This window comes from Astatotilapia calliptera, chromosome 3 (genome assembly GCF_900246225.1).
Source record: "Astatotilapia calliptera chromosome 3, fAstCal1.2, whole genome shotgun sequence".
Classification (NCBI taxonomy): domain Eukaryota; kingdom Metazoa; phylum Chordata; class Actinopteri; order Cichliformes; family Cichlidae; genus Astatotilapia; species Astatotilapia calliptera.
Window position 1 is genome coordinate 35,300,618 of NC_039304.1, and position 11,456 is coordinate 35,312,073.

The 11,456-nt window shown below is 41.5% G+C and overlaps 1 long non-coding RNA gene across 1 annotated transcript; it reads left to right on the plus strand.

The window, feature by feature from the left end:
* Nucleotides 1-475: 475 nt before the first annotated feature.
* Nucleotides 476-944, plus strand: LOC113013587 (uncharacterized). Its single transcript, XR_003270843.1, has 3 exons — nt 476-545; nt 620-813; nt 904-944. It is a non-coding gene; the product is annotated as an uncharacterized LOC113013587 (long non-coding RNA).
* The last annotated feature ends 10,512 nt before the right edge of the window (nt 945-11,456 follow it).

The following is an 11,456-nucleotide window of genomic DNA, read 5'->3' on the forward strand; positions in this document are numbered from 1 at the left end:
GTTGGCTGTACATCCATAGTGTGAATCTCCCATCCACCACATCCCAAAGGGGCTCCATTGGATTGAGATCTTGTGATTGTTGAGGCCATTTGAGTACAGGGAACTCATTGACATGTTCAAGAAATTGGTTTGACACCATTTCACCAATAGCAGCAGTCAGAACTGTTGATATCATGCAGGGCGGATCTACAGTTGTTGTTTACACCACATTTTCACCCTATCACCCAAAGGTTGCTTCAGAAATCGAGAATCATCAAACCAGGCGTCAATTTGAAGTCTTCCGTTCTGACAAGCGGTTCATTGAGTTCCTGTTGACTTCTTATGATCTCAAAGCAGCCTGACCATCTTCTTCTGACCTCTGATTGTCATGGTCTGTGGGAGTGTCCAGGGTTTTTCCACCTGTAGGCTGCCGGTCTCCACTCCAGCCATTTGGGGTGGAGCTTCCTACTTCTCACCTGGGCCTCATCTACAAGCATTCAGCAGGAGGAATTCTTAAACCAGAGCAACCGGCCACTCCTTGCCTGTTTATTATGTGCCTTCTGGTGGTAACTAAGCAGCTCTCTTCTGAAATTGTGTTATCTGACTTTTCCTCGTGTAACCTTGTCCTTCCTGTGTACAGAGGGTGTCGATTCCCGCAAATTGGACTCACCTGGAGTGAACTTTCATTCCTCTGCTCTGGAAATATCTGACTGCTTTTCCTGCCTGCTTGTCTGCCCTCCAGCCTGCCACTGCACACCGGATACTCTGGCTGCTGAACAGCCTCTGGATACTCCTACAGACTTCCCCTCCTCAGTGCTTTCTGAACCCGGACCTGTAAGTTAGGAGTGCAAACTCACCAGTAAACTCTCCTCTGTGATCTGCTCATTACCTCAAAACAATAACCACTTCTCCATCCTCTTGCAGAACCTTCCTCGTTCCTCACTGCAACCCCCTGTGATTCTGTCCCTGGGATCCCCTTTCCAATACCAGTTGCCATTTTGTCCCCGCAACTATACCTAGCCCAGGTCCCCTCTCCCTTATAACTTTTGTGTTTTAATAAAAACTCTTTTCCAGTCTGTAGTGTGTCTGCAAACTGCTTGGTTTATGACACTGATATCATTGAGGCATTTTTAAACATTTTGTTTGGACTTCTTGTTTTTAATTCAGTTAGTTTCCAGAGTAGGTTTGCTCATCTTACTTCAGTTCTTATTGCTGTAGTTTCAGTTTAGTTTTTTAATATTAATGTACGGAGGGCATATGAGGAGGCAGGATTTAGGATCAATGGTATTTCAATAGAAACAGAACTTTCTGAAAGCAGTTGATTTACAGTCTTGAGGACATCAAAATTCTCAATGAACGTGTTATTTCACTATCAGGGGCGACATTGTCAATTACATTTGACATCATGTTATGTAAGAGAGTGGCAGATGGAATAAGCATGGATCTGAGGCTGCAGTTGGGAAACTCTATGAGGACTGGTTGTGGCTCCCAGGCTGATCAGACACCCATATACTAATGAGGGGTGTCAGAACTTAGGAAGGGAAAGAGAAGATGGACAAAAATGAAGACAAACCACCTGTACTCCTGGAATGCTAATATAGTGTAAAAGGTCAGAATCTGAAATTCAGGTAAATTATTTCCAATAAAGTTTCAGCAGGAAAGCTGTGAGAACAAATTTAATCTAATAGTTACCAAAAATAAAGTGATTTTCTGTATAGTTATTGGAGTTAGTTTCACAAAAACACAAAAAATTCTAGTATCATTTGAGTTATCTAAAATACTTCTTCCAAAGCTAATTAAAAGTTTTACTTTTACTACTAGTTTTAATTAACTATAGTTACAATGTTGGGAAAAGCTCAGTAGACCAGCAGTTTCTGAGATACTCAAAATACTCTATGCAAGTCACTTTCATCATCATCATCATCATCATCATCATCATCATCATCATCATAATAATAATTACAGGGTTAAAAACTGTTAAAAAGAGTTAAAAACAATAAGAATATATTGTTTATATATTGATATTCCTATCAAGCAAAAAAAATGCAATATTTATAATTCAAGTTGGAAGTTTATGTATGGACTTAAGAGAAAAAAAAAAGAGAATTAGAGTAACCAAGGTGTGAACAAGCTTTGACAGCACTGTTGGCTGAGACAGTAAGATGGAGCGAATTAATGTTAAAGAGAGAACTAATAATGTTAATGCCAGAATTTATTTATTTATTTTACCAGAATTTGATTTCCTGGAGGCAAACACAGAGGATAGTGGTAGCAGGTTTAGTAGACAGATAGAGCTGGGTGTCATCAGCATAGCAATGGAAAATTACATTTCCTTCTAAGTGTGTTTAGTTTATTCCATGCGACTGGCTGATTAGATATTTGCATTAATGAACAGTTCAACCCATGTGTCTAACAAAGTGGCTGGTATGTGTAGATTGTAATATAAAGAATATTATGATTATTTTGTGGTAAAACAACAACCGTCTATAAAACTTGAGTCAAACCAGAGCAACAGCAATAGTATTTAAGAAGTTCAATAAGGGGAGGTCAACATTATTTAAAGTACAGCAAGTCAGTGTGTAATCCTACAGACAGAACAAGTGCTAATTCACCTGAAACAATCAGTCTTTTAAACCAGAAGCTAGCCCAGTTCACTGGATGTCAGAGCACAGTAATTTCCCACATGGAAGAAGAAGTCAAGGTTCTCTTTTAACTTATTGCACTGAAGCAGAAACATAATTAGTGCAAAGTACATGATTATTGTGGTAAGAGAAACATTATCAAAAGAACCGTGGGGATAACAGCACAGATGGAAGGAAAACTAGCACCCTGATGCATTTTCAGCTGTCAAACTGTCACATAGAAAGCTACTGACACATGGCCCACCTGCCTCCTATGTTTCTCTGATATGACAGGCAGCAAGCTAATTTGCTCAACACTCTGTGTCTGAAAAGTCTGGAATCACTGGGAATTGGCCAAGTGAACAGCATTTCAAAGACGCTTGTCATGAGTGGGAATTGAACAATAGCTCCATTCAAAGACTAGAAATCCTCAGATCATTCAGCCATTGTAATGTATGCAGGGGAACAAAAAGATAAATAATGATATATATCCTCATCCCTAAGATGCTCGAAAATCCAGACTCCCCGATACCGATAGCATTAAGGTAGCTCCCACTGCTGACTTCTCCTTCTGTTTTCAATGAACTGTTTTTTTTCACTGCATATCAAAAGTACCTCCAGCAGCGACTTCACACATGGATAGGAATTCAAAGTTGTCATGTCAAGTAGGCCTGCTTGCAGTAAGGTGTGACAGTGATTCCACACGCTATGGTCTGGCCTTGTCATTTTCTTTTGGTCATTGTAAAGGGCTTTGCTCCTCCTCGCCAGCGTCCTCTCTGGTGGCAGTGACACGTACAAACCCAAATGGAGGCTGCATCAGTGTGCGATCAGTGACTTGAGAAAGTGTTCAGTCTTTTCATATGAGACCGCCATGACATACCGCAGATGATGCACACACATACTGTTCAAAGGTAACCCTTAGTGATAGCATGACTGAGATTTAACTTAGCCCAGAGCTGGGGCTAAACAGAGGCTGCCTGGGTTTTGAATTTTCAACAGTTTGTGGTGGAATAACATTTCTTTTTCCAGTTCAGAGAACAGAGGGCCCTTTTGATAGATGTGTGTAGGCAGCAAGAAAAGGCACGCCTGAGCACACACTCATTTGCACGCACATACACACCGAGCGGCAGACAGAGACGGGAGCTTTTAGTGACTGAGGCACTCTGCTTTTCCAGGAATGCGCGGATGAAAACAGCACTTCAGTGTTAACCTTGAAGCATTGAGCAGTGCTGCCTTCAGAGTACATGAGAACCCAGAAGGACCACAAAACAAATTATTGGACCTGTAGGCTGCAAGTAAAATTACTTCCCTTTCTGCCTCTTTATTTCCATGAGCAACCCTTCATCGTTTATGTTGACAGAATATTAAAGAGCCTGGTGAGGGAGGATGAAAAAAAGGGTACATTCATCACTCCATCTCCTAGTCAGAATTTATTTTCCTTCCTCTGTGGACCACTGCTTTCATGAATGACATCCAAGTGGACAAGCTCACACTTATCTTTCGGCCAGGATATCATCTTATCACAGCACATATAGTGAGGACGAGGTGTGTTGTCATCTTAAGTCAGAATGTGTTTCTCCTCAATCGAGTCTATCAGCGTAAAAACACACAGCATGTTCTATAGTGTTGACGCACTCACTCGTCCATTTAGTTCAATTTAATTTTCTGGATTTATGCAGCTCTGAGGACTACAAAGGTTTTGCAGCATATACTGTTAACTGCAAGAGGTTAACTGCAACCAGGAAAAATCACAACAGTTGAGCAACAAAAAAAGAGCACAAGATGCGATGTCTCCCAATATAAAATCCCATCTAACATTTATATGATTTCATCCCAACGAAAAGTACACAAGGTTTGTTTGGGACTAAAATATCAACACTGAGCAAAGGAAAGAGGAGACAAGCTCGTGAACAAAACAAGACAAGGAATGAGAGATTGGGATAATTTTACAGAATATAATTCAAATTAAACAGCTTGTGATATTCTCGTCAAAGCCTGACTGAATTTAAGACAAATACCTTAAATTAAACAATTCACCACTTGACACACTGAGTGATGAAAGAGACCCATGTAAATACTGCCTAAAAGTAATCATGGCGCTAAATTTATTCTGTATGCATTTCCACTTTAAACATATTCTCGAATATTTCTGCGGTTGGCTTTCTTTTCATTCGTAGCTTAGATTTATTATGGCACAGTTTAGAATTGGTTTCATTTTCTTCTCAACCTGTAGAGTCAGATAGGGCCAGAAAAGCTTAAAATCAGCTTATCGTATTCTCTCAAAACTCAACCCATCAAAAACTCAGACTTATCTTGTAAGTGTCGCACATCTCCATGGTATGAGTTGTCATTCTCTGGGAGGTAGTTGACCCCCGGTTGCTCCCTTCTGCTCCACTCCTCAAGGCTCCCCGAGGTATCGCTTGTCTGTGATTCACGTTCTTATCTCCTTGGTGCATATAGTGAGGTAGACTGCACAGACACAGGTCACAGGACCAATCGCATCCACACATCTGAGTGAATTATTCAAATTGCCGAGAGCAAGAGGAGCATGCAACCTTTTCCCGTTACGTGAGAGGAATGGCTGGTCAGGCACCAGTCACTGCAGATCAGAGCGTCATTTAGATTGGACAAAAATGTAATTTGCTCTCTTGTATCTGATTTTATTGTAATAGCTGTAATAGTGACTTGGTAATGACCTGGTGTCCGTCTTGCGCTGTGTGCAGCTTTAGTTAATGAAATCACCACGAGCAGTAGCTCATGTGTTCTAAATGAATAACATAGATCATATTTATCCCCATTACTGTACTAAAGCGCATGTATGTGTGGAGGTGTTGACACAAGGCGACGGAAAAAAGACAGGCAACGGTAGCGCTGTCTGAGCATCACAAAGACCGGAGCTAAAGGTAACAGGGTGGAAATCAATTACATGGTTGGCCCACCTAATTGATAGCCACTTCAGCATGAACATAGATAGCACCCTGAGCAATTTAAAAGCCGAGACTTCCTATGAAGAAAAAGACAATATTTTTGTGCCACCTAAACAATTTTGACTGAATACAGAAAAAGGTACTTAAGCATATCTTGATGAGGAAAAAACAAACAACGTTATACTTGAACACATTTTCAGCATAAGCATATATTCTGGTTTGGTGTGAGGTGAGTCTGAGAAGCAGTCTGGAAAGAAAAATGTTCACATCTTCAAAAGGTATTTTTTCCAGTGCTATTTCAGAGTTATATTTCAAAATATGTAATAGTTTTGTACTGGACCATTTGCCAGGAATGGTAAATCGCTGTCACTCTGTCATGTCTAGCTGAAAACAATGCCGATGTTACGCAGTTGCAGAAACCATAAATTTGCCTTAAACGGCAGTCTGTGTTTCCTTAGACTGGACAAGGAATACTTCAATGCCAAAAGCACCTCTCTCTTTAAAAAGAAATACTTTTCCACCAGTCTTGCATTGAACGAAAGAAAATATCCAGACTGAGGAAATAATTACTAAAGTTACAAAAAGTGAAAACTGTCATGCCAGGCAAGTCCCTACCTGCATGTGTGTCTTACTGATCTTTGCCCGAACCATTCAATTACAACCATATTACCATTATCACACTGCAAATGTTCAAGTGCCATTAAGTTTAGAGTGTAATCCTTTTGTAACCTTCAACATTTCGATTGTTTCATTTCCACTTTTCATTGTAGTAATAAAGGTAATAATGTCTCTATAGCTACTTTTTCATAAGAGATATCATCAGTAAATGTAAGCAGTCTTGCACACCTGATTTGCTAATGATGCCAATACCCATCATTCAAACGATGAAATCGATTGAGCGCTTTCTGAAATCGGGCATCGGTACCACACAAACAGATCAAAACACTTCCACTTATCTGTGGGTTCGCTGAAGGTTTAGGTTTGCTATCCTTTTCCCCCTTCCTTTGGTAGTGTTCCAGCTTGCTCATTAGACAGCCCATCACTGCAACTTGTCTCTGCACTATTAAGAGTGAAACATATAAAGGATAATCCATTTTAAATGTTTGCTTTCGAGTCTTACTGAAGGTAAAACACAGAAATTAGTGGGCCGGAAAGGACATTAGGGATCTCCATCTTGCGGCCCTGTTCATCCATGCACATCAGTTTGTTTATGTGTTCATGTGTCAAGCTGATTAGTTTCTGGAAAGCAGCTACATGGAATGGCAGATTACCCCACAGACCATTATGAAGGTGTTAGCAGTCATTTCAGATTGATGGCTGCCCATGCTCACTTGGAAACGGAGTCCACAGAAGGGCAACTAAGGCAATTGGAAGATGAGCTACGAATACATGAAAAGTTGAAAGAAAAAAGGGCAACAGGCCTGCAGTGGAAGACAACGTGCTTCAAAAAACTGGTTGTGTTCCTCTGCAGGCATTGCTCTAGTTTACAGACTAATGAGGAAAACTTGTGTTTTCGGCTCTGTTGATGCCGGACTCAAACTGAATGATAATAGTTCCTACTAAGTAAAAGAAAACCTGCCACTGATGCCCTAGCTGTTTAAAAATCAGTAAAAAGAAAGTCCAGCATGGACACACCAGTCAACTCTTCATACAGTAAGTATAAGCTGTTGCACTGAATAAAATCGCAGTTCACGTGCTAGACGTCTTGTTTTTTGTTTGCTATCACACTCTCCTAGACAAACACATGAAGAAGAACATTATCCACAGACTCACACAAGTCACCCAGTGCATATAGTCCTAATGCAGTCACAAAAATGGCTGTGAACACTCACATTTAGTCAACCACAATAAAAAATGATTCACGATAGCACGATTTGTAAAACCAACAATTAAAAAAAATAAATGCACTTTGAGTTTCTTTGAAATTACCTCGTAATATCTAAAACAAGAAAAGAAAAACAGCTGAACTACCCAAAATCATCTGAAGAAAAGTCCCAGCAAATCTTTCAATTGCTCTGGCATCCATCTTTGAGCCATTGCCTCCACGCAGTGTGAGTTCAGTATAATAAGCTGTTAATTTGCGGAGGTATTCTGCGGGACTGAAATCTAATTGCTCACCTCCTTGGCTATCCTATGATGCAGCAACAGATATAACTAAATGCGACAGTGCAGTATTGACCTTAGTCCTGCTTTTATGTTTGTTGTCTTTAAATTCTTTGAAAGGGTGCCAGGGTATTCCAAGATAAACTCTTGCCCTCCATATGCCTGAAAACTGTTCCAAAACAGCTTCATCGCTTGTGGCAAGAACTTTAAAGAACTGCCATATATCTATATATCTGTATACTGGTACTAAAAACCTCAAACGACATGCTGTGATAGACGTAAGAAAAGCCAGACAGAACACAGATGTGATCGTCTGCGACCTTGGTGTAGCATTTTCTTTTTCATTTTTTTCTGCAAAAATGTGTTGTTCTGTGGCAGTGAAACAATAAAAGACACATTAGATCCTAATTTTTAAACTCTTTTAAATTCATTATTTTGTATGTTACAAACATGACTGTTTTGCCAAGATTGCAAAGTCACTTAATCTTTATCCATCCAGTTTCTTAGCACTTTATCCAACTTAGTGTCGCTGGGGGGGTTGGAGCATAAGCCAGCGAGTCTATCTCAGGGCCAACTCTCAAATCCATGACCAATTAAGAATTGCCAATTAACTTGATTAAAAAGAAACATTAAAAAAAAAAAAACACTTTTGAATTACAGTCAATCACAGAAGGTGCATATTTAAGAAAAACAAGTTAAGTTCTTAAGATGATTTATAAACCTGTAAATCCTCATAACTAGATGGGGCCACACACGGACATCGAGCCAAGAACGCCAAGACAAGTCTCGTGTGCGTTATTACCATCATGCATACTCTGCAGCAACCTTTTTAGATTTAAATGAGAGCTCTGGATTCTTGAAAAAAAATCCGGGACCTACTGGACTGCAGGCTCAGCATGGTGGCGCAGCAGCAGCGAACGTCTATGGGGATTTGCGGTTTGGGATTACAGCAGAACACAGACGTTCTTCTGAAGCAGCCAAGAGGAGCTGCCAGTGACTGATTGAAAAGAAAAGACACCAGCTGGAGTGTAAAATATGGAAATCTATCTCATGACTATTCCAGGAACCATATGATAGCACAGATAAGAGAGCTAAAGTTAAGGTGTATATAATAATTATATAATATTATACACCTTGTGCAAATATTCCTATTTTTAGTGATATAACTAAATTTGCGGAGGGAAAATTCTGTTCTTTTGCTTCTCGTACACACACGTGAGTCACCCCACTCTGAGTGCTTTTATTTTCAGACAGGAGATCATTTCAGCGTGCTAAGTTTTGATCAGCATCACAACAAACATTTCAACATTAGAGAGTCCAAAACAACGTGTGTTCATGATGGACAAGTCATGTTTATTCTGCAGGAAACAGTGTGGCTTCCATGGAAGCAGGCAAGAAAAATGTGTGTAGGCTGTGGCGCCCATGTGGAAGACCTTGTCACAAACCTGCTAATGATGTGTATTATGTAATTTAACTGCAGTTTCTTCTTAGCATTTATTAAATATTTTAGTGGCTTAATCTGTGGTGTACTGACTTGTACTGAATTGTAAGCAATCAGAATAATTTGTTTTTCATATATATATATATACATATATATATATATATATATATATATATATATATATATATATATATATATATATATATATATATATATATATATATATATATATATATATATATATAACAGCATAGCCACTAATCACATCCAGTCAGCCAGCAGTACTAGCACAGTCTGCAAGAAAGGAAAGTGAGGCCCGAACTGCAGGTTGCAAGCTGTGCTGGTCTAGAGTGGGGATTTGAAAACTGTCGAGTCTGAATCACTGGCAAGGACAAGCGCTTGTTCCTGAGGTAGGAAGCCCTATAGGAACAGCCTCTGCTCCCCACCTGTTTTAAGCTGCTTAATCATTATAACTGCATCTATTTAGGATGTGCCTTCCAGATATTATCCATTTATTAAGTTGTTAATTTCAATTTCATAGTGCAATAACATCACATTTAAAAAAATATCTTATAGACTTCAAAGTATGACATCAGTCCGGTGGAGCCAGTAGACCAGCTCCCAGTTTGGATTTGGGTTACAGACACCCACTCTGCTTTTTAGATTTGGCATAAAGGTTTTCTTTTTGAAAAAAATAAAAGCTTATATTTACATAAGGTGACCCTGAATGTACTTAGTGATGCTGCAATAGGCCTATAGGCTTGTCGGGGGCTTCCCATCATGTACTGCGCAGTTCTTCTTCAAGCATCTCTTTTCACTCTCTGTGTGTTTATACACCACTCTCCATTTAATCATTAGTTATTATTAATCTTTAGAGGCCAGAGGTTACTTCCTGTTAAAGGGCAGTTTTTCCTCCCCACTGTCGCAAAGTGCTTGCTCAAAGTGGGTCGCATAAATGTTGGGTTTTCTCTGTATTATTGTACGTTCTTACCTTACAATATAAGGTACAATATTTTGCAATATAAATAAAATGTAGCCGAATTGAATTTTGTAGTGTAATACAAAGACGCTGGACAGACCTGGTGCACCTAAACGTGTAGTGAGGGTGTGCTGGGAACGTCTAGCAGAGGCCCCAGTCCGCGAGATCTTCAACGCACACCTCCGACAGAGCTTCAACAGCATTCCGAGGGAGACTGGGGACATTGAGTCCGAATGGACCATGTTCAGCGTCTCCATTGCCGAAGCTGCTGCATTGAGCTGCGGCCGCAAGGTGGTTGGTGCCTGCCGTGGTGGTAATCCCCGAACCAAATGGTGGACACCAGAGGTGAAGGGAGCCACCAGGCTGAAGAAGGAGTCCTATTGGGCTTGGTTAGCCTGTGGGACTCCGGAGGCAGCCGACAGGTATCGACAGGCCAAGCGGAATGCGGCTCGGGCAGTGGCTGAAGCAAAAACTCGGGTGTGGGAGGAGTTCGGAGAGGCGATGGAAAAAGACTTTCGGACTGCCTCGAAGAGATTCTGGCAAACCGTCAGACGTCTCAGGAGGGGAAAGCGGTGCTCTACCTGCACTGTGTATAGTGCTGGCGGAGCGCTGCTGACGTCGACTGAGAAAATTGTCAGGCGGTGGAAGGAATACTTCGAGGACCTCCTTAATCCCACTGACACGTCTTCCGAGGAGGAAGCAGAGTCTGGGGATGAGGGGAATGACCCACCAATTTCCGGGGGCGAGGTCACTGAGGCAGTTAAACAACTCCTTGGTGGCAGAGCCCCTGGTGTTGATGAGGTCCGCCCCTAGTTCCTGAAGGCTCTGGACGTTGTAGGGCTGTCCTGGTTGACACGCCTCTGCAATGTTGCGTGGAGATCAGGGGCAGTACCTGTGGACTGGCAGACCGGGGTGGTGGTCCCCATCTTTAAGAAAGGGGACCGGAGGGTGTGTTCCAACTACAGGGGGATCACACTCCTCAGCCTCCCTGGGAAAGTCTATGCCAGGGTGCTGGAAAGGAGAGTTCGTCCGTTAGTCGAACCTCGGATACAGGAGGAACAATGCGGTTTTCGTCCTGGTCGCGGAACACTGGACCAGCTCTTTATCCTCTCCAGGATACTTGAGGGTGCATGGGAGTTTGCCCAACCAGTCTACATGTGTTTTGTGGACTTGGAGAAGGCATTCGACCGTGTCCCTCGGGGTGTCCTGTGGGAGGTGTTGCGGGAATATGGGGTGTCTGGCCCATTGCTACGGGCCATTCGATCCCTATACAACCGTTGCAAGAGCGCAGCCAAGTGGCGGAGGGCTTTCGCTTCAGTGGCCTCAGAATCTCATCTCTGATTTTTGCAGATGATGTGGTTCTGTTGGCTTCATCGGGTGAGGGCCTCCAGCTCGCACTGGAACGG